Source organism: Vulpes vulpes, chromosome 11, assembly GCF_048418805.1.
Source record: "Vulpes vulpes isolate BD-2025 chromosome 11, VulVul3, whole genome shotgun sequence".
In the NCBI taxonomy this organism is placed as follows: domain Eukaryota; kingdom Metazoa; phylum Chordata; class Mammalia; order Carnivora; family Canidae; genus Vulpes; species Vulpes vulpes.
In genome coordinates this window covers 30,516,113-30,537,757 of record NC_132790.1, presented here as the reverse complement: position 1 = coordinate 30,537,757, position 21,645 = coordinate 30,516,113, and the positions used below count along the sequence as shown (strand labels likewise).

The following is a 21,645-nucleotide window of genomic DNA, read 5'->3' as shown; positions in this document are numbered from 1 at the left end:
GAGAAAGGAAAGGCAGCACAAGGGAGCGAAGATGGAGAAGGGAGCGCAGTGCAAGGAGGCCGGGGAGGCGCGGAGCCCCGGGCGCGCCGGGCGGCGGCGAGGGCCCCGGGAGGCCGCGCGTGCCCCGCGTGGCGCCCCCCGCGCCGTGGCGCGGCCCTGCCCTGCCCGCGGCTCGCCCAGCCCCGAGGGCTGCCTCCCGCCTCCCATTCATGGAACCTGCGTGTGCGTGTGCGTGTGCGCGCGCGCGTGTGTCTCCTCGCTCGCTCGCCCTGTGTGTGCGAGAGCGAGGGTGGGGGACGGAGGCAAGCGGGCGAGCAGGCAGGGAGGGGGAGAGGAGGGGAGCAGTTAAACACACTCACACGCGCGCGCTCGCACGCAGCCGCCCCAACCCCCAGAAGCCTCGGGATTGCAGCTGTTTCATGTGGGGCAGCAGTGCTGGCAGGGACGCCGGCCGGGAGCGGCCGGGAGCGGCCGGGAGCGGGAGCGGGAGCGGGAGCGGGAGCGGCCGGGAGCGGGAGCCGGAGCCGGAGCGGGAGCCGGAGCCGGGGCCGGAGCCGGAGCCGGAGCCGGGGCCGGAGCCGGGCGTGCGCGCGCGGCTGGAGGCTCGCTCGGGCTCCGCCGCCCTCGGGGCTGCTGTGGGTCTCGCTGGAGCTGAGCGCGGAGCCGGGACCCGCTCCTTCCCGGGCGCCCTGCTCGGGCTCGCGGAGCCGAGGAGCCGCGCCGCCAGCGCCGGAGGAGCCCCCGGCGCGGCGCCGAGCCTCGCTGCCGCCCTCCTCCCCGCGTCCCCGGCGGTGGCAGCCTGCAGCCACGGTAAGGCGGCGCGCTCCGCTCCACGGAACGGCGCCTTGGGGCCCGCGGCTGCGTCTCGCCGGCTCCCCCGTCCGCCCTCGCTCGCTGGCCGCGGCGGGGTCGGGCCGCTGGCGCGGGCGGCCGGGGGCTCCCGGAGACGCTCGCCTGCCCCTCGGCCCGCGCTGGGGGAGCTCGGGGGGGAGGCCGCCCGCGAGGCGAGCCGGTCTGGAGCCCGAGCCCCCGTCGCCGCAGCCCCCGGAGCCCGCCGCGGACGAGAGTCCCGGAGCCGAGGTTAGGGGGGAGCCGGGAGGCGGGCGCGGGGCCGGGACTCCGGACTGCGGGTGGGAGCGAGGCGGCGCGCGCGGGTTCGCCTCCCTGCTCACCGGGATCCCCTTCCCCGCCCCGGCCCCGGCCCCAGCCCCGGCCCCAGCCCCAGCGTCCGCAGCCCCAGCCCCAGCGTCCGCAGCCCCAGCCCCAGCGTCCGCAGCCCCTCTGCAGAACCAGCCTGGGAGGTGGCGCCGGGCTCTGGCGGCTGCAGCCTGTCCTGCGGGGCGAGCGCCGGCCGCAGCGGCCCCGTGCGCGCGGCGCGGGGAGCGGAGGAACCGGAGGGCGACCCCGGCCCCGCGCCCTCCGCAGCCCGCGCGGCGCTCGCCCGCCCTCGCCCGCCCTCGCCCGCCCTCCCTGCAGCGGCGCGGACGTTGCCTTCCCGGTGAGCGCGGGCTGCCGCCGCGGGTGGACGCTCAGAGCGCTCCCGCGTGAGTGTGACTGCGCGCGTGTGTGTGTGTGTGTGTGTGTGACCACTCGCACCCCCGGCTCGGACAAATGTGCTCTGCTCCGTCATTTTCCTCGCGGTTTACAAATGCAGTCTAATGAGGGAAGCGGACGTGAAGGTGGTATTGGAGAGTGTGCGTGTGTGTGTGTGTGTGTGTGTGTGCACGCGCAAGCAGGGAATACACAGCCAGCCACGGGGGGCCAGGGACGGTTCAACCCGGGAGTCCTCCTCGGCTGGCAGGTAGGGAGGGCTCCGCGGGCCGCCCCTTCTCCTGTCCCCGCCCAGGCGAGGTTGGAAAGTACTGGAAATTCAGCTGCGTGGTCTCTAACTTTGGAAGTTGGCTTCCCTTTCAGGGCGACACGTTAAGGCGATGTGTGCACCCTGGTACGTGCGGACCAGGGTATCGCCACTGGGCTGGGTAAAGAGCCCTCCTGACAACCGTGCCAACCGCCCCCCGCCCCCCGCCCCCGTCCGCCTCTCCGTCTCCTTCCCACCCACCCCCAGCCCTGACGACGTTTGTAGAAATGCAGTTTTCCGTAAGCCACCGTTGCCGCGAAAGGGGCGCATTAAAGTAGCCTGCTTTTGGTAGACCCTGCGTGCACCCTTGGATTTGACGAATCCACGCGATCGCCTTGCTGCTTTGTGGAAGGCGGCGGCGGGGCACGCTTGGGATTCGAGTGCGGGGGCGAGAGGGTGCCCAAGCGCGGAGCTGTGCGGCGGTGCACGCAGGAGCCGCGGCGCGGCCTCGCGGGCAATTATATAAACTGGCCCAGGGATTACCCAGCGCCGTAATGCGAGCACCGCGCTCGCGAAGGGCGAGACTGAAAGTTTGCCTGCGTGGGGAATGTAAGTACCGGGGCGCACCCATCCCGGGACCGGAGAGCAGGGAGACACCTGGCACCACGGCGCCCACTTCCTGGATCGCGTTGGGTGCTGATGCTACTGTCCCCAAAGAACCGGTTGTTGAGCTGGGAACGGAGTTAGAGGCTCCGGGATTGGTCAGAGAGAAAAAAAGCCAGTCAGAACCCAGGGCCCATGGGGTCCCCCCAGACCCCGAACCTGCCTCGGGAGGTGTTGCGAGACCTTGCAGGGGATGCTCTTTCAGGAAACTAACTTTGCCTCCCGGGGAATCCCGAAGCCTCGCTTCTCTGCCCCCCTGATCTCCTCCAACCCCAACCCATCTTTCACATCCAGTGTCTGTCCTCCGTGTGTTTAGGAACCTGCCTGAGCTGTTTGGTTCACCTTGGAGATGCCAAGCGTGCCAGCCGTCCGGACCCAGTCTGGCGGGGGTTAGGAGGGAGGGTGCTGGCCTCCGCCAGGCTTGGCCACCCCTGGGCACCCAGTCCTGGCTTCCTGGGCAGGCTGGGCGCCCCTGGGGTAGGATGGGGAGCGGTGCGTTGCACGGCTTCCGCCCCCTCGCTGCTCTCCTACGCGGACTGCAGTTTGCTTCTGTTGCAACTGCTTCTCAGAGCTGCCGCAGCCTGTAGCATGTTGATGGTCTTTGATAGAGAAACCACAGTAGTGGAAGTGCTCTTAAATCGCTGTGGTTTTTTTTTCGCCTGTAGAGGGATGAAGCGCCCCAGCCCTAGAGGCGTGCGCAACGCTGAAGTCTGAGGCTCAGGGGCCCTGAACTCCCTCGCCCCCCGCCCCCGCCCCCCACCCCGCAGGCCGGAGGCGGTGGTGTGCCCGGGTGGACGCGAGGGTTTTGTTTTCGCCACATTCCTCCGTCCCGAAACCCTGCATCCCCTCCCCCTGACATCCCGGGGCTGTCTGAGGGTGCTCCGCGCTGCAAAATAAATCCTCCCTGCGCAGACCTGCGGGGCCGTGCGGATTTCCTGCCGCTGCCATGATCCTTGACAATGCGATTGCCAGGCTCGCGCTCCGCCGGGGAGACTCCCCAGGTGCCGGCCGGCCGCGCCTTGACCTTGCCGGAGGCGCCCGTAGCCCGGCGGCCGGGGAGGCTCCGGGCGGGCCGCGCGGGGGCGGGGGCGGGGGCGGGGGGCGCCGCGGAGGGGCTGTGCTCGCCCGGCCAGGGCGGGAAGCCGGCGGGGCGGCGGGGCGGGGCGGGGCGGGGGCAACCTGTTTCCCCGCGCACTCGCGCTGCTCGGCCTCCCGCGGCGACTCGGGTCGGCGGCGCGGGCCGAGGCCCCCTGCGCTCTCCGCGGTCCTCTGCGGGGGCCCCCGCCGTGGAGCTCCGGGGAGGGCCGAGCTGCGCCGCAGTCCGCGCGAGCCGGGCCGCCGGGGGGGGGGGGGGGCAGCGCGGGAACCCCGAGCCCGGCCCCGCGGCGCCCCCGCCCCGCCCCCCGCGCCCCCCGCGCCCCCCGCGCCCCCCGCGCCCCTCCGCGCCCCCCGCGCCCCTCCGCGCCCCTCCGCGCCCCCCGCGCCCCCCGCGCCCCCCGCGCCCTCCGCGCCGCTTAGCCCCGGAGCTCCGCTCGCCGAAGTTCGGAGGGATGTTTTCACAGGTGGTGGTGGAAGCAAGTTTGTGCGCGCGCGTGTGCGCGTGTGTGCGCGCGCGGGGGGAGGGGGAGCGCGCGAGCGCGAGGGAGCCTGCAGGTGGGGCGTGCGGCGAGGCCGGGCTTGGCGGAGGCTGGGGTCCCCCCTCCGTAGCGTCCCGAGGCGGTGGTGGAAAGCGCCCGCTGCCCCTGGGGAGGGGGCTGATGCGCGCCCGGCCTCGGCGCAGAGCCCGGGGCGGACGAGCGCAGCCCCCCCGCGGGGCCCGGCCGGGCGCGGGGACTGTCGCCCGTGGACGCCCCGAGCCTCTCCAGGCAAAACTTAGGACGGGGATGGTCCCGCGGCCTTAGGGGGCCGATCCGGGGAAGGGGTTATTCCCGGCGTGTGTGTTTAAGCGAGCGGAGCGGAGTGGGGGTTGGCGTGTGAATTCACCGTCTTCTGAGGGTGGGGAAGTGGTCGGGGCTGGAGGGGATCGGTTTCAGAGATTCTTGGATCCGTCTGCCAGCCTCCTGTCTGGGGATGGAGGGTACAATGGGGGCACTAAGCCTGCAAACCGCCCTGCTGGACTGTGGAGGTGGGGGAGGGTCAGCCTTGGTCACTGCGGGGCGGGGGCGGGGGATCCAGGGAGCAACCGAAACAAGTATCATCAGAGGCCAGTTCTGCAGCGAAGGAAATAATCTGGAATATGAGGTAGTGAGCTCCCCACTGAACAGGTGTTGCAGTGGGAGATCGGCTCCTGTAGTAGTGGGCGATTTGGATCTCCCCGAGGGCTCTCCCCCAATAGGTCGGACTCTCTGTGGTATAATCTCTTTAACCCTACCTGGTTTTGCGGGGCTAAATTGATGGGGTGTAACTTCAACTCCTTTATTTACTGGGTAGAAATCATGGTGATGTGGCCTTAGGCAAGTTAGCTTTGGAACTTCTGTTCTCTCCTGTAAATGGGAAGATATTCTCTAGTTTACGACAAAACAAGGGTTAGTGTCACAAAACGTCACTGATGATCATTCCCTTGCGCTTCCTTCATCCCTTTCCAGCTCTGTGCACTTGTTGGGTGGGGGTTGGGCAGGAAAATCAACAGCCCAAAAAGTACCAGCATCTACAGTCTATTTAAAAACAGCCCAAGTGCTTGAAACAAAAATATCTTCTCTTTTCTTAGAAAAGTCATTTCCAGTTTTGTTAGAATTTCTCCCTCATTGAATCCCTTTTTATGACAGAATTATATCCTTGTGCAGATTGGCATGTTACATAACCTGATATTTCCAGATCAAGAGTTAAAAATATGGGAAAGAGGGTGATTAGGAATTTAAGACAAAGACTGCTGGACACCACAAGCAAGGGACTCAAGTAAGATGCCCTCTTACACTCTTTAACTCAGAGGGGTTGAAGAAAATGAGATTGAGTATCACCTGGTATAGATCCTCACCTGGGTACTCAGCCCCCTAGCCAGTTCCAATAACCAGCTACTCTGCCTGGATCCCCAGCTGGCCACTGTTCCTGTCCCCATCTCCCACATCCATAAATCTCAAACGGGAAACAAAAGAACAATGGGATTTAAATCACCTCCTTGCAGATTTGATTCCAAGAGCCTAGCGGGGTAAATCAACGTCAATTCTAGATCTGAGAGACCGATTTTTACCTGCCTTCTTACACGGTTTATCAGGCTGGCTTATTGTAGCTGAAAGCTGAATCACTCTATCTTTTCTCTGCACTGACAGACTGCTAGGGAGGCCACTTTGAAAGTGACATGTGCCCCAGTTCCCAGGATGTCCAGCATATTATGGATCCCTGAATGTATAGTTTTTCATAAGAAAAGCTTCTAATGAAACAGTGTTAAGTGTAGATTCTTACATCTTCAGGTCCTCTGGGCCTTATATACTTATTAGTTTGTTACAGTTCTTAAACTTTTATTGTCTTAAACTTTTATTGTCTTATATATGTGTATATATATATATATACTTTTATAATATATATACATATATATATATTCACAGTTGCACGGTAAGGCAATAAGGAGAAAGCAGAAAATAAGTTTCACCACATTTTGAGTTGTAACTTATGACTTTATGCATGTAAAAAGATGAGATCATGGTCCTAATATACTGAATATGTATTTTCATTTAATGATAAGTCTTTCCATGTTATGACATTTCTCCCTATGGCGACATATTTAATGGCTACATAGAACCTCAGTGTTGTAATATGCCATAATTTATTTAAACAGCACTGAAATTTTTTGACTTCTTGTTTATTTTTAGTTGTTCTTTTTTGATTGAAACAAAGCTGCAGTAACCACCCTTGTACACACTGTGTAATTTTATTATTTCCTGAAGATAAATTCCTAGAAAGTAGGATTGCAGGGTCACAGGCATATGCCATGCTAAGACTTCTGTCACACATGAGAAGCAGTAGGCTTCTAGTGATTTCTACTTTGTCTTTTAAACCAGAATATGGCTGTTTACTTTGCAATCCCTTATAGGCTTGGGAGCCTGGGTAGTAGAGGGAGGTGAGGGTGACAATCAAACCTCAAGCCAGGGATTTGCATAACTTTGAGCTGTTCTGCTGAAGTGATAGGCAAATCCTTTCTGGAGAACATTTTTCTTCCCTGGCTGTTTACGAATCATCACTTTCTGTAGCGCTTCAGCCAGCAATGGAGTTGAAATATGTAAATATGTTCCTCTGTATTGTAGGTGGGGCTGGCTCCACAGTGAATGACAAACAGTTCCTCAGAGAAGTGTATGTGTCTAGCATTTGCTCAGGCAGTGGATTTCACCCCTCCCTGCCCTTCCCCCATCCCTTTTCCTTTGGCTCAGAGGCCTTGGAATGGCCGCCTAGGAAATCTGACAAAGGAAACAATTGGGACTACCCACAGCAAGCTTATCCCCACCCACTGCAGGGCATTTTGCTGAAAAATCCGCCCAACTGTCTTTCTTCATGGTGCCTGGGCACAGTAAAAAATTAAATTAATGTGCCTACATGCTGTTTCCAAGGTGGAAATAGTTGCACATATCTGTCCATCCTAGTATGGGCCAGTTCAATGAAAGGGTGTATTTGTCAGTCTTGCTTTCACGTGTCAAATTTCTGTGACCCAGAAAAGATTTGTTCCCTGTGGTTAGATGACTCGTCATCTGACAAAGAATTCAGTGGAGCCACGGGGGGAAATCCAGTCCTCCCATTTCTAAGGTGTCCCTGTACTCAGCAGGAGACATCAGGAGTTCCTTTAGATCAGAGAGAGGTCACCTCAGCCTTGTTCCGTGGTGTGGTCACCATGGAGGAAACCCACTCCACTGGTCGCAGACTCTGAATTCTGACAAGTGTTTAGATGCTGCCTTTGATACTGACACCTCTCCAGTTTCACTAGGGAAGGCAATGGAACCTTTTTTGTCCTTTGTCATGTTCTGAACATCAAATCAGGGCCTTTCTTTTATTTGGAAAATAAAAAAGGAAACAGGACATAAATGTAGCAGGATCTCAAAAGCAGTTGTGCAGTGCCCCCTACTCCCTGTCCTCCTGAGTCTTGCGTTTGCTTTGTGGACTGGGCGGTAGCTTATTGCTTGAGCCCACAGTGGGAATGATCGTTAGATTCAACTGATATATCATTATAATCCTCAAGAACATTGGGTTTTAAGAATGTTTTCTTTTAAAGAGCTGAATTTCCTGCCGTGGAATGATTGTCGATTCTAAAAGTCTGGTCTTTGAACCCCTTGAAGTCAAGCAATAGGGTTGCAGCTAACACATTATGGCTTAGGGTAAGACACTTACCCGTTCTTGGAATCAGTTTCCCTCTCTATGAAATTAGGTTGTGAGGGGATTGTGGATTTGTGTTTTGTAAGGTAGTACTTCTCAAACTTTTAATATGTGTGTACATCACCCAAGAGTCTTGTTAAAGTTCAGGATCTGATTCAGTAGATAGGAAGAGGGACCAGAGTCTGCATTTCTGATAAGCTCCAAAAGGATGCCATGATGCTTGTCCCTGGTCCACACTTTCAGTAGTAGCCAGGTTTCTAGCTACTTCCTATCTGACATTATTTCAGAAAGTGGTAATAATGACCACCAGATGTCAAGAGAAGCTGTCTTATGTTTATAGATTGGCACTATTAAGTATTAACCATTTTGGATTTTGAGGATTGGCATCTTTCAGCAGGCAGAGTAGGGAGGGACACAGTTCTATCATCCAGTGGCTGTCGAGGTGGTAAAAGGATGGGGCAAGAGTCCATCAAACACATCCCGAGTGCCTTCTGTGTGGTAGGTAGCTGCTGTTACTCCCATGCTCTAGGTGAGGACACTGAGACTCAGTAAGGCAAGCGATTTGCCCAGGGTCGTGCACCTAGGACTAGCATTGGATCATAGGCCTCTCTGGCTCCAAAACCCTTGTTTCTTCTAGAATAGCAACTTTATAACTTTCTGGAATGCCATGTAATTATAACTGAGTGCTTAGTAAAGTGTTTTTCTTTAGAAGTCTTTTTACCGGGTCTACTTTGAGAGTGGATGAAGACATTTAAAAATTTGCTTCATTATCATGCAAGCAATGAAAGTGCTTAAGAGCTTAAAAATAATTTGTTCAAGTTGGTTAGATATCCGCCCTCCCCAGTCTTGTTTGTATTATTAATTTGATCATCAAACTGTGACATCAAAACCATTGTGAAGGTACTTTTCAGTATCTTCTGATTGGTGGAAACTTGCAGATGAAAGGAGTGTGTATTGATGAGGTCCACAGTGGAAGGATCTAGTTCAGAGTGAGTCAGAAAAACTAGCTCTTTACTGAATAAACTCAGCCCTCCTCTGGCCTGTGGATGAGAATTGTTCATTTAAATGTTTTATTAACGTGCAGTTATTCTGAGAACCAGTCAGCAATGCAGCTCTTTGCAAACATTAATTAGGTGATCTTCACATCACCCCCACATGGCAGATAAATAGCGTTAAACCTGCATCTGAGAGAACAAATGGACACATGGAGATGATGATGGAAGTGGCAAACTTTTGCCTTGCAGGACTTATGGTAGAGAGAGGTGGAATTAAGAGCTTACACAAGTTTATCACTTAATAAATATTTATTGGGTGATGCTCTAGATATTCCAGAGCTGCACTGTGCAGTGTGGTAGTCACTAGTCACAATTTAAATTAAATTTAATTAAAATTAAATAAAATTAATAATTCATTTCCTCAATCACACTCTCCAGATTCCCAGTGCTCAATAGCTATCATATCAGACAGTGCAGATATGTAATTGCAGAAAGCTCTATTGTGTAGTGTTGGTCTAGTAGCTCAGGATAATGAAAGACTAATGTAAAGATCTCTGCCCATGTAGAACTCTCACGTAAAATTCCCTAAAACAATAGCTGACATGTGACAATCATATAGCCCAAGCTGTGGCTGAGTACTGAGTACCCTAGTAGTGGTTAGGGACCCGGCTCCTGGAGCTGAGTGTCCTAAATTCAAATCCTGGTTGAGCCACAGACTGATGAGGTAGGTTATCAAACATTCTATGTCTCTTTGCAGAGAGACAATTTTTCACTTCTCTTATTAGCCAAGATTATTTCTAAGATGATGCTAGATTCTGGAGAGGGTGCTGGGAGACAGGTACTCGCCTTTGCTGCTGGTGGAAATGCAAATTAATATACCCTTTTAGGAAAGCAATTTGGCAATAACTGTCAGTAGTCCTAGAAACACTTGTTCCCTTTAGCTCAGTATTCCAATTCTAGGAATCTAGCCAAAGAAAATAATCAGAGATGGGCAGAAAAGATGTCAGAATAAAAATGTTCATTGCCGTGTTATTTATAATAGTGGAAAAAAAAAAAGATAAACAATTGGATCAGACAAGTAAAGTATGGCAACCAAACAGTGGGATATTATATAAAGATTAAATGTCATTTTCAAACATGTGTTTTTGTGACAGCAAAATGCTAAAATAAAATTATGTTTTAAAGAAATAATGCTGTACTCTTAAAATCCCAAATATTTTTTTTAAAGCAGGCATTCATTGAATGGGACTAAAAAGATATAGACAAAGTATTAAAGGTAGTGACCTGTGTATTAATAGTATTTTTGATTGTCTTGGGACCATTGTTTTAGCTTTTTCTTCTAAAGTTTTTTTTTTTTTATTTACCTTTTTTTTTTTAAACTGAACCAACCTATAAAGTTTGACAACCCGGTGCCCCGAGCATTCCACCTCTGTCCTCTTTCTGTTATATTGTGTGGTCAAAGACTCCCTGCTTCTCTTAAGCTGCCCTTCGTAGCAATTTTGGAATTTCTAGTTGATCCAGTTGTGTTTGTAGACCTTCAAGGCCAGGATGTACTTCCTAATGTCCAACCTTAATTCCTTTTTATGGCCATTTAAGTCCCATTTGACCGTGCACCCTGAGGTGATTCAGACTGAGCAGCATGGAGTCTTGGGAAGAAGATCAGCTTTGAAGCCTGCAAGACCTAGGCTCAGACCCTGACCTTCATTTCTTTACTGTATGACCTTGAGCAACCCTTCTGTGCCTCCACGTTCTCCTCTATGAAATCAGGAAAGCAGTAGATCCCATCACATGGCTGTGAGGATTAAGTGTTCACTTCAGTAGAACATCTGGCACACACAGGTAAATAAAGACGCAAGTGACTTCAGGGCCTGGTGCACCGTGCAGTCTAGAACATAAGCTAATTTATTCCCCAGCAAACTCGTGAAATCAGCAGAATCCCCACTTTCCAGAGGGAGGAATGGGGCATCTGGTGGGCACATGACACGGGCCCTGTCACATGGATTTATGAATGGCAGAGCTGGCGGTGGACCCAGTCTGGCTGCTATGGAGTCTCAGGCCTTCTTTGGTACAGGCTCACCAGCTCCTTTCCTTGGTTTCCCTGGATGTGCTTCATCCTCGTGCTGTGTAAGCGCTTCAGCATTTCCCAGCCATGCACTCATCCCTTTCAAGGAACAAATAAGACAGAGATTCCTTTTTGGTATGTTGAATGATTATAATAAAGACCCGCTTGACTAAAAAAAATAGCCACGAGCTGCCTAGTAACAGAGGCAGGGATGCTCACCCCAGAACCATTTCCTGGGAAGTATATAGGATCCTTGGCCCTGGAGACTTTCTGCCTCCAAAGATCTTCCACACTTCACATGTTGGCAGAATGAAACAGGTACCCCATTTGTGGACAGCCCACACTTTGTCGGACCTTAGGCAAGTTATTTCCTATCTCCGAGGGTTAGATTCCGTATACATAAAATGGGGATAATGATGAAAGTTTGTGAGGGTTGGTGGCAGGATTGTCATGAAAGAATGTCCGTGGCAGTTTTGTGAGACCTTGTCATTGTTGAATCAGCATCATTATTTCCAGAACCTTTGAAGTAACGTATTTCGGGACAGCTAAGTCATGGGGCCCTTTTTCTCCACCGGGATGGTCCTCCCATATACTTGATTTAGTGCTTCCTAAGGCCATATAAGACAGGAAAATGCCAGCAGACTTGGGCTTGAATTCTCTGCTTTGTCGTCTGGTAGCTGTATGAATTTAAGCAAGTTACTTAGATTCTCTGAACTTCCATGAGTTTTTTATTTATAAAATGAGTTGGTGTGGGATTCGTGGAGTAATTTGCACAGTGCCTAACAGGCAATATCTTCTTTGTGACTGGTAGCTCTTGGCTTTGCTGTTTTTTTTTGTGACCTCCTCACCCACTCAGCTCCTGGTCCTCTTGGTTTGTGCTTCCAGAGCCTTGACTATACTGTCAACACAGGTCAGTGGTGGACAGTGCTATGGAGGGGAGACTGAGAGGGTCTGAAGGAGCCCTCCTTCAGATTTTACGGTTTTGGCAGGTCAGACTCTGAGAGGACCTCTGGCATCCCTGCCTTTTGAAAAAACAGAGGTGTCTATAGAAGTGGAAAAACCAAAATGCTCTAGATTTAGACTGGTAGATTCCAGCTCTGACCCTTTGTCACTTGGCACCAGCTTGTTCATGATGATTCCTATCTTTTTACATATATATATATATTTTTAATTTATTTATGATAGTCACAGAGAGAGAGAGAGAGAGAGAGAGGCAGAGACACAGGCAGAGGGAGAAGCAGGCTCCATGCACTGGGAGCCCGACGTGAGATTCGATCCCGGGTCTCCAGGATCGTGCCCAGGGCCAAAGGCAGGCGCCAGACCGCTGCGCCATCCAGGGATCCCTGATGACTCCTGTCTGCTTCTCTGAGCTGCTGTCAGCTGCTAGACTTTGAGTTGCAGCCCAGTGCCCAATACAGTGGATCCCAACCCTGGTTCTGCATTGGCATCACCTGGGAGCTCTTACCAAATACCAGTGCCCTAGCCCCACCCCAGAGTGCTCTATAATAGCTGGAGCTGGGGCCCAGGTGATGCGAAGTTACAGCCAGGATTGAGAAATGGTGCATAAGGTAGAGCCTCATTAAATGTTCCTTCCCTCCCTTCTTCAAAGAAGCATAAAGGGATCCCATATTGAGTAATTTATGAAGAAGGTGACCTAATTTATTTGAGCCATGGGACTACAGATATAGTAATCAAGGCTTCTTTCTCATTGTCTCCCTGCCTCCTGGCAAACTGGGGCATCTGGGTCAGAAAAGTGTGGCCTTCTCATTCAGCCTGTTTCCTCATTTTGATGCAGTTGCATTCTGAGTGCTGAAAAGGCCTAGCTAGGCTTTGCCTAGAGATATTGTGATATTCCTTTGACCTGGTTTTACTCCTTTTATGTACACTTCTGGGCAAAGCCCTGTTAACCATTCACACACAACCTCCACCCAGCCAGCAAGGCCTCAGGATTCCTGGCGTAGAGGAGGGAGTATTTGGTCTCTGCTCCCTGTGAAAGCCTTATCCTATGGTAGTAGCTCTCCAGGATTGGTGCCAGAGTTTTGACATTGCCCAAAGGCCTGGAAGCCCTGCAATTCTGGATGGTTTGGGTGATTTTACATCTTCTAGATAATTAATATTTGCTTGCTGCCTTTTTTTTTTTTTTTTAAGATCATTTCAAATTCACCTCAGAGTGGGAGTGCTGTATTCTGGAGACGGCTTTGTAACTTAATGTGGATAGACACTGCCTGAGGACTTGTTAAAGTGCCGGTTCTGATTCAGGGGGTGGAAGGAGGGAAGCCTGGGATTCTGCATTTCTAACAAGCTCCCAGGAGATGCTGATGCTACTGCTTCAGGTCCCATAGGTTCCAACATTTGATCTTTCTTCCTGTTACTGCCTTCTCTTCCTTCTCATCTCTCCACGTTTGGGAGTAGCAGATGTGAAGTGCCGCAGAGCGATAGAGTCCGTTGGTTTTGCACATCTCTGTCAGCATGGTGGAGTCCTCACTGGTGGCAGCTGCACTGACAGTAGACATACTCAGCAGTGGTCATTCTCATGGTGCCACAGAAGGATTCCAGTTCTAGGTATTCTGCTGTATTCTTCAGGCTTCTTTCCACATTCTTGCCAATGCTTGTTGTTTCTTGTGTTTCCGATTTGGCCATTCTGACCGGCGTGAGGTGATAGCTCATTGTGGTTTGGATTTGTATTTCCCTGATGATGAGTGGTGTTGAGCATCTTCTTATGTGTCTGTTGGCCATCTGGATGTCTTCTTTAGAGAAATGTCTGTCCATGTCCTCTGACCATTTTTTAATTGGATTATTTGTTTTTTTTTGGTGTTGAGTTGTATCAGTTCTTTATATATTTTGGATGCTAGCCCTTTATCAGATATGTCATTTGCAAATGTCTTCTCCCATTCTGTAGGTTGTCTTTTAGTTTTGTTGATGGTTTCCTTCACTGTGCAGAAGCTTTTTATTTTGATGTAGTCCCAATAGCTTATTTTTGCTTTGGTCTCCCTTGCCTCGGGGGACCTATCTAGAAAAAAGTTATTATGGCCAGTGTCAGAGAAATTACTGCCTGTGCTCTCTTCTAGGATTTTATGGTTTCAGGTCTCACGAGTAGGTCTTTAATCCATTTTGAGTTTATTTTTGTGTGTGGTGTAAGAAAATGGTCCAGTTTCACTCTTTTGCATGTGGCTGTCCAGTTTTCGCAACACCATTTATTGAAGAGGCTGTTTTTTTTCCCCATTGCATATTTCTTTACTTGTCTTCTTTCATATTCTCAAACTCATTAAGCCTTGTGGCACATGGTAGAATAGGTAGCAATTTTTATTACTAGGATAAGTATTACCTTGAAAATTTTATAGTATTTATCATGTTTTTCTTTAATGTGTTTTTTTCTGATTGTACCAATAATACATGTAAACAATAGAAAATTTAGAAAACCTAGTGTAACCCAGAGAACAAATGAAAACAACCCATTATCCTGTCGTGGAGAGGTAGTTCCTTCAAACACTGTGTTTTTCTCCCCATTACTGTTTCTATGTACAGGCCTACTTTCCCCATCCCCCATTTCCCCTCCCTGCCACCCATTTGGAGCTGATCTTACACATGGTTTTGTAACCTTACGATAGCTTGATCATCTCCCTATACCACTGAATTTTCTCTCCAATATGACTTTGAATAGCTATGTAGTAGTCCATTATAAGATATATCATTATTTATTTGACCAATTTCCTGTTTTTGTTTTCCATTTTTCACCACCGTAAATAATGCTGAGATCAGTGCTTTTTGGTACCTATTTATGTTCTTCAGCCCAATTTCTTTACCTGAAATTACTAGGTCAAAGATTATGCAGCTTTGTAGGGCTTTTGATAGGTGTTGCTAAAGGCCCTGTGGAAGGATTGAGTCTAATTTAAGTTCCTGTCCGTGTGGTAGGAATTAGATCAAGGAAGTGATCATCACTTGCATTTTATGTTGGCAGTTGTCCCTCGCCACGAATGCCAGGTATCACTGGAGAGTGTCAGAGCAGACAACCCCCACTGGCACCCGCCCCTGGCCAGTGTGTATGGAAGTGCACCACAGGGTTGAGATGGTCACTGGGCTTGCCCCAGACCTCATTTGGCTTCCTGGATCTGCAGTGGTATCTCTTTTTAAGGAAAGAGGGAAATAGAGCAGAGGGTATCTGCTCAAGTCTCTCCCACACTTTATAATCAGACTGTACCCAGAGCTTGACCAATTTTCATCATCTGCACTTCACCACCCTAGTCACAGCCCCATTTCTCACCTGGATGGGTACAGTTGTGCCCCTCAGTGCACTCCCTGTTTCTGCCCTGCCCCTTTGCAGTTTATTCTTTCTTTCTTTTTTTTTTTTTTTTTTTGCAATTTATTCTTAACACAGGGGCTGGGGTTATCCTGGTAAAGATCCCACATCAGAACCTATTGCTCCTCAGTTCAGAACTCAGTAATGGCTCCTCATGTCCTTACATGACCTGTAAAGGCCTCCTTCAATGCCAGGTCTCTCCTGCATCTCTGGCCTTACCTTGCTTTGTTGAAACGAGTCAGGCCCAGTCCTGCCTCAAGTCTGTTCTTTCTGCCTGGAATATTCTTCCCCTGGACATGTACATGGCTAGGTACCTCGAAGTCTTTCCTCCAATATCATCTTTTCAACAAGGCCCACCCTGACAATTCCATTGCATTGGTAACTCCCTCCTTCCTGCCCCCAGTGTTCTAGACCTCTCTTACCTGCTATATATTTTCTTCTCTCTGTGGGCTTCATACTAGTTTCGGGACACCTGGGTGGCTCAGCAGTTAAGCGTCTGCCTTCAGCTCAGGGCTTGATCCTGGAGTTCCAGGATCGAGTCCCACATCGGGCTCCCTGCATGGAGCCTGCTTCTCCCTCTGCTTGTGTCTCTGCCTCTCTTTATTTATTTGAATAAATAAATAAAATCTTAAAAAAAACACTATGTTTCATCATTTTAACAAGATTACACTGACTGCTGTGTTATGAATAACCTGAGTATGGGGGTGGGTTGGGGAGGTGGGAGAGCAGAGCATGCTCTCTAATTTGCTTCTGTATTATACTGATGGATTATGGAAATGAAGGCCACTCATGAGAACAAGCAGAGGCTACAAGGGAGTCAGCCATGATCACTTGCCTTTGGTAAAACTCAGGATCAGGCAGAGTGGTGGGAAAGTTTCCTGGTGAAAAAAAATAAAGGTTTTGGGCTGCTTGGACTGGAGGCCATTGGGAGGAAGAAGCTGGAGGCGATCTAACTAGAATCCGGGAGCTGTGCGTGACTAGTTTGGGAAGCATATTTTGCTCATTCACAGTGGTCCTGAGTGGGTTTAAATTTTAAAATATAAGTGGAGCAAAACAGTAAAAAGCTGGCAGGTTGTTGATCAAGTCTTGATCGTTTGGGGCTGGTTGCTGCAGAGGTTGGGGGTTAGAGTTCTGCTTTCCTGTATGGTCTGGCCATTGTCTGTCTGGTTCACCTCTCAGGACTATTGTAAATCTCCCCGGAGCAGCAATCTCTGCCTTTTTTTCACGGAGGTAACTGTTCAAGCAGGTGACTTCGAGTCCTAGAACAGTGTTTGCCGATAAGAAGCTCTCAGTCTTTGTTGAATTGTGTGCATTTGGCTTACATGACCTCATTTTTTTTTTAAAGATTTTATATATTAATTAGAGCAAGCAAGAGAGAGAGAGCACAAGTAGGAGGAGGGGCAGAGGGAGAGGGAGAAGCAGACCCCTCACTGAGCAGGGAGTCTGTGGGGCTTGATCCCACGATCATGACCTGAGCTGAAGGCAGACGCTTCACTGACTGAGCCACCCAGGTGTTCCACCTCATTTAGTCCTTAAAACCAGTCTACTCTGTGGCAGGAGAGATGCGCACCATCTTCAGATGTCTGTTTCAGCCGAAACTTTAATAGAAGATGTTTTGCCTCTCTTGACACCTGCCTGCACTGATGAATGATACCTTGTAGGAAGAATTAATTTAGGTTCCTAGAAGGAGAACTTGCCTCACAACCTACCCCTGAAGGTGGGAAGTAGGGTGGGAAATTCATTCTATACTGGAGTTTGGGTGGTGTTCTCAGGCATCAAAGCAGGTTTCTGAGGCCCCCACATTCAGGCGTGTGTGCGTGCCTCTAATTTACACTACATTCTTGGAACTTTTCAAGTTAAACTGTTGCCATGGTAACTCTCATGGTTGTCATTTCTTGATTTGTTGTTGTCACCCATCTCAGTTTCCCATCTCCTTAATAATAGAGAATTAAATTCACTTGTTCAGAAGTGGACCCCAGAGACAGGCCGGCAGAGGCCAAAGAGAGTATGTGATGTAGGGAAGGCCAGCAGATGTCACAGAGCTGACATCAGAAGGAGAACTAAGTCCCTGTGAACAGACCCTGTCAGCTAAGTAGGCCATTTGATCCCCACTATGTACTGAGCTGCCTACTGTGTGCTGAATATAGCCACTCTGCCAGGCCAACTTGTAAGGCTCCATCACCAACTAACTATGTGAGCAGTGGAGGCAGGATTTGAATTGGGGTCTTTCTGGCCCTAAGTCTGTGTTCTACTTCACTATTCCAGGAGTCAGGAAAACATGACCAGGGGGGTTGTTTCATAGATGTAACCAACAGTGTTTCCCCAAGGGCTTCAGAGGCTGAGGGAGGCTAGAGCCGAGTGGAGAGCTGGCTTCAGTTCAGCATCAGGAAGAACAATTCTCCTAAGTACTATACTGCCTGTGGAGGGAGTGATCTCCCCATCATGGGAGGTGTGCAAGCAGGGACCGTCAGAGTATTGGGGAGAAGCTTCCTTCAGGAAGTGGGAAGTTGGACTCACTCTCTTCTTTGAAGATTCAGTTATAAAAAAAAAAAAAACAAAAACAATAAAGATTCAGTTATAGAAAGGCTGGCTCCCTTGGGTGGGGCTGCTCATCTCAATCCTTGGCATCATTATTGAGTACACAGTACACTGATGAATCAGTCAATAAGAGTTTGCTGAGTGAGCTCTGCCCCAGAGTAGGTATCATTCAGGACAGTGGGGCAAGAGAGTCCACTAAGACCTCAAGCTACTTAGGATATGTTTAAGGGTAGTACCAGACTTGAATTTAAGACTGACCTTAAATCCTGGCTGGACCATCCGTAGACATGGTCAGTTTTGGCACCATTGACTAGATAATCATTGTGGGGCCCATCCTTGGTTGACACCCACCATGTGCCAGCTCTTGTGACCTTTGGCAGATTAAACAAGCTCTAAGTCTTGGTTCCTTTCTCTTGAATGAGGAGTAACAATACCTGCTTTCCCACTTCAGTGGAGTAACAGTAACTGAGCTTTTAGCACAGAGCCAGGCACACAGTGGAAACATCTGAGAAAGACCGCCTGCACCCAGGTTGACTGGGACAGGCAAGGAAAGCTTCAAAAAGAAAGAAGCGTTTGGGGTCCGACTTGAAGGATGAGACTGTGTTTTTTGAAATGACAAGGAACGCAACCTTCCTCTCCTCTTCCAGGCTTCCTCGCCCTTGCTGATCACTCCCTCTGCTCTCCTATAAAGGTGGCCAAGGAAACTCTCTGAGACCCTGGGCTCCTAGGAGCAGTAGGTTTGGTTCTCGCCTCCCTAACATGATTGTCCCCGTGCTTCCTGCTCTGGGCACATGCCTAGACCTGCCCCCGAACCTGGAGCCCGCCAACAACAGGCCCTGCTTCCCTGTCTTGTTAAGTACGACTTGGAAATTTGTTTCCCTGCAGCTCCCTTGCAAGAAAAAAAAATGCACCGAGTAAGCATTCAGATCTGGCTTCGACATGACAGGAGCTACAAATGCAGCTGAATATTTCATGAAGACCTTTTTCGTACCTCATACTCCGCTCTTACGGAGGGTGGAGGGGAGAGACACAGGCTCGGGAGTCAGACTGTCTCAGTCTGAGCCCCGACTCCGTGGTGGAACTCTGCGGTGGGTGTCTCCTAACTTCCCAGGGCCTTGGTTTCCTCATCTGTGAAATGGAGAGGCTTGCAACTAACTTGGGGTTTGCTGTGAGGGCTATAGAAGGTACTAGATGTTAAGTACATGGCAGGGTGCCTGGCACATAACAGACACTTGGCAAATGTTAGCTTCCCATTTGGATCTTTCTTGATCTTTTCCCAGAATTTGTGCTTTTAGCCGTAACATAGTCCTTCTGGGTGACACAGGCCAATGGCATGGGCCTCCTATAGGGATTGATGGGGCTCAGGGCAGCCTACCAGCCTGGTGCTTCGAACCTAAACTTTGGAATCCAATCCAGCATCCTTGAAGAGCTCACCAGTTGGTCTCGTCAGAAGGCAGGATGTCGAGAATTTTCTGCTCCTGTAGCGCTGCTGAGCATACTGTCAATTCAAAAATAAACCAGCCTATCCAAAGGCTGGTTTAAAATATAGAGGTGACAAGCAAATTCCTGCCTTGCCTTACAAAGCTGAATAATTGGAAGAGCCAAAACAGAAGCCTGTCGAAGTTCCCCTGCCCCAGACCCGGCCCCAGCCTCAGGCCAGTCCCAGCTCCTCCTGTTCCTCCCAGGGAGCCAAGGTTGCTGTAATGAAAACAAGAGGAGTGTGGTGTTTTGTAACTATTTTTATACCTACATCAGACTTGATGTTAGTGCTTCTGAATTATTGAACATTTTTCTTTCTCAGCTGGCCTCTCCAGCAAGTTTCTCTCTCGGGGCAGAGGGAGTTGTTATGTAGGAAACAGTGGAGGCAGACAAACATTGGCTGCAGGGCTTCTGCTTTCTTTTCAGGGGAATGACTTTATTAGGTGTCCTGTTATGAACTAGGGGCCTCATATTAAGCTTAGGTGGCAGGAATTCTGGGCTCTGTTTTACAGACAGAAAATGGAGACTCAGAGACACTAAGTAACTTGCTTAAGACCCCTAGCAGGAAGTGAGGGAGTCAGAATTCAAACCCAGGTCTTCCTGACTCTATAGCTGGTACTTCTCCTGAGATGGACTCTTTCCTCTTCTGTCCTTTGCCTCTTTTGTGTGTGTGTAGGCTAACTCTTCCTGTTGGCCTGCCAGACACAGTATCAGATCACCTCCAAACCCTGTGTATGGTGTGTGTATTTGGTGGGGGGGAATGGAAGTGGGAAGAAGGAGCTCAGAAGCAGAGAAATGAGAAGCAGGGATGAGGAGTCTCTTAGTCCAACTGCTCTATATTGGAATAATGGGGAGACTGTCACTGCTTTTAGTGAGAGGTCTTTTGAGTGCACTTTGCAGGCCCTGAGGCATTTTGACACCACTCTCAGCACCACCTGTAGGGTGAGACCCCTCCCTCACAGTCCAGCCATTTCTTTAAAGTGGTATCTGCACTTTGGGCCTTTTTGAAGGGGGTGATGATTGGCAGCTGTGAACCACCCTGGACAACGGGAGGGAGTGAACTAGACTCTTATCATCTGCCTCTCATAATTAAAGTCCATCATAGACTTTTAATGGATATTTTGAACTAGACATCCAGGCTTGAAAGGAATCCTGCTGTAGATTGAGATCAAGTCTCCCTGCAGAGGCAATGTCTCGCTGATACCTGTTTTTATTTCAGAGCCAAGGAGGATTACACATTTTCCATATTCTGTTCCTTTAGCTCCCATTTAATTATTGGTGACCTCAAGATGACTCGCTTCTAAGCATCTTAAAATCCTCATTCTACCTTGTGAAAACCCTGGTGGAATTATCGTATGAACTCACTGAGAGATAGGCTTCTGAAAATCAGCCAGGAATACTTATTTCAAAAGTGCCCATCGTTACAATATCAATAAAATGCACTGGAATAAAGCAGTTGTTAGTAATGCTAATAACAGCTGTATTTTGATAGCAATGCTTTTTATGACTGTACCAAGTGATATCACATTCTGTTAAATAAAGTAATATTTGACACAGGCAAATTCCTTGATATTAAATCCCACAGAGCTGTATGAAATACTAGGCCTCCTTCACATATATGTATTAAAGCAGCCTTGCCATGCTTTTTCTAGATGACTCTATTTATGAAAACTTGCAGACTAGGTAATGGAAAGACATTCCAAGAAGGCTTCTTATGGGAAATAATTTGATGTAAAGTTTTATGAGCATTTTAAAAAATGACCAGGGTGTTTTCAAATGTCTCAGCTTGTGATTTTGTGAAGAGGAGAGAGGAGGGAGAGTCATATTTTAAAGATACTAGCCTTGTGCCAGAAGCTTCTACGCATGCCTCGTTTCACCTAATGCACACACAAACACTATGGAAATAGACACTGTCAGCCCACTTTTCACTTATGCAACACTGAGGCTCTGGAAGGTTAAGTAACATTCCTAAGGCTACACTGCTGGTAGGATTAGGATTAAACCTGCATTTATCTGACTCTGGGGTGCACGCTGTTCCCTCTGCCCCACATTGGTTCCTAGAACTGGGTTTTAAGCAGTTTTTTTTCCATATTGCATATATATGCGTGGGTATCAGGGCATATAGAAGGGCATCATAGCTTTATTTTTCCCAAGGGGAGAAGAACCTCAAAAAAAAAAAAAACTGGTTTGTGTCCAAATGAATTTGAAATTTGCCAAAATGGACGAGTTAAATGTGTTATTGGACTGCAGGAATTCTCAGAGCCTATGCTAATGCTGGTGTGAATCTCCAAGAGACATAAACAGTGCATACAAATTCCCAAACTTCCAGCATGAGAGTTAAAAACCAAGTTTGCAGAATGTGTCCAACGAGCAGCATTGTTTCAAAAACTGTTTAGGAAGTGCTGACTCCATGGGTTACTGAATTGGCAGGGTTATGATCACTGTCCCTATCTTAGAGAGGTAAGTCAAAGCAGAAGACTGCCTGGGCTCTGACTGCTATACTTCTTAGGTATTCTGA

The 21,645-nt window shown here is 49.8% G+C and overlaps 1 protein-coding gene across 12 annotated transcripts in view; it reads left to right on the top strand.

The window, feature by feature from the left end:
* The window catches only part of TENM4 (teneurin transmembrane protein 4), a 2,793,707-nt gene that overhangs the window by 2,066,763 nt on the left and 705,299 nt on the right, over positions 1 to 21,645 (top strand). For 7 of the 12 annotated variants that reach the window (XM_072726021.1, XM_072726023.1, XM_072726026.1 and 4 more), the window contains exon 1: positions 2,058 to 2,407. The exons of 3 other annotated variants lie outside the window; for them this stretch is intronic. The gene's annotated coding sequence lies outside the window, so the exon portion shown is untranslated. Of the gene's footprint in view, positions 1 to 426; positions 811 to 2,057; positions 2,408 to 21,645 lie in introns of those variants that run through there. 2 more of the 12 variants (XM_072726017.1, XM_072726016.1) reach the window with 1 other exon arrangement.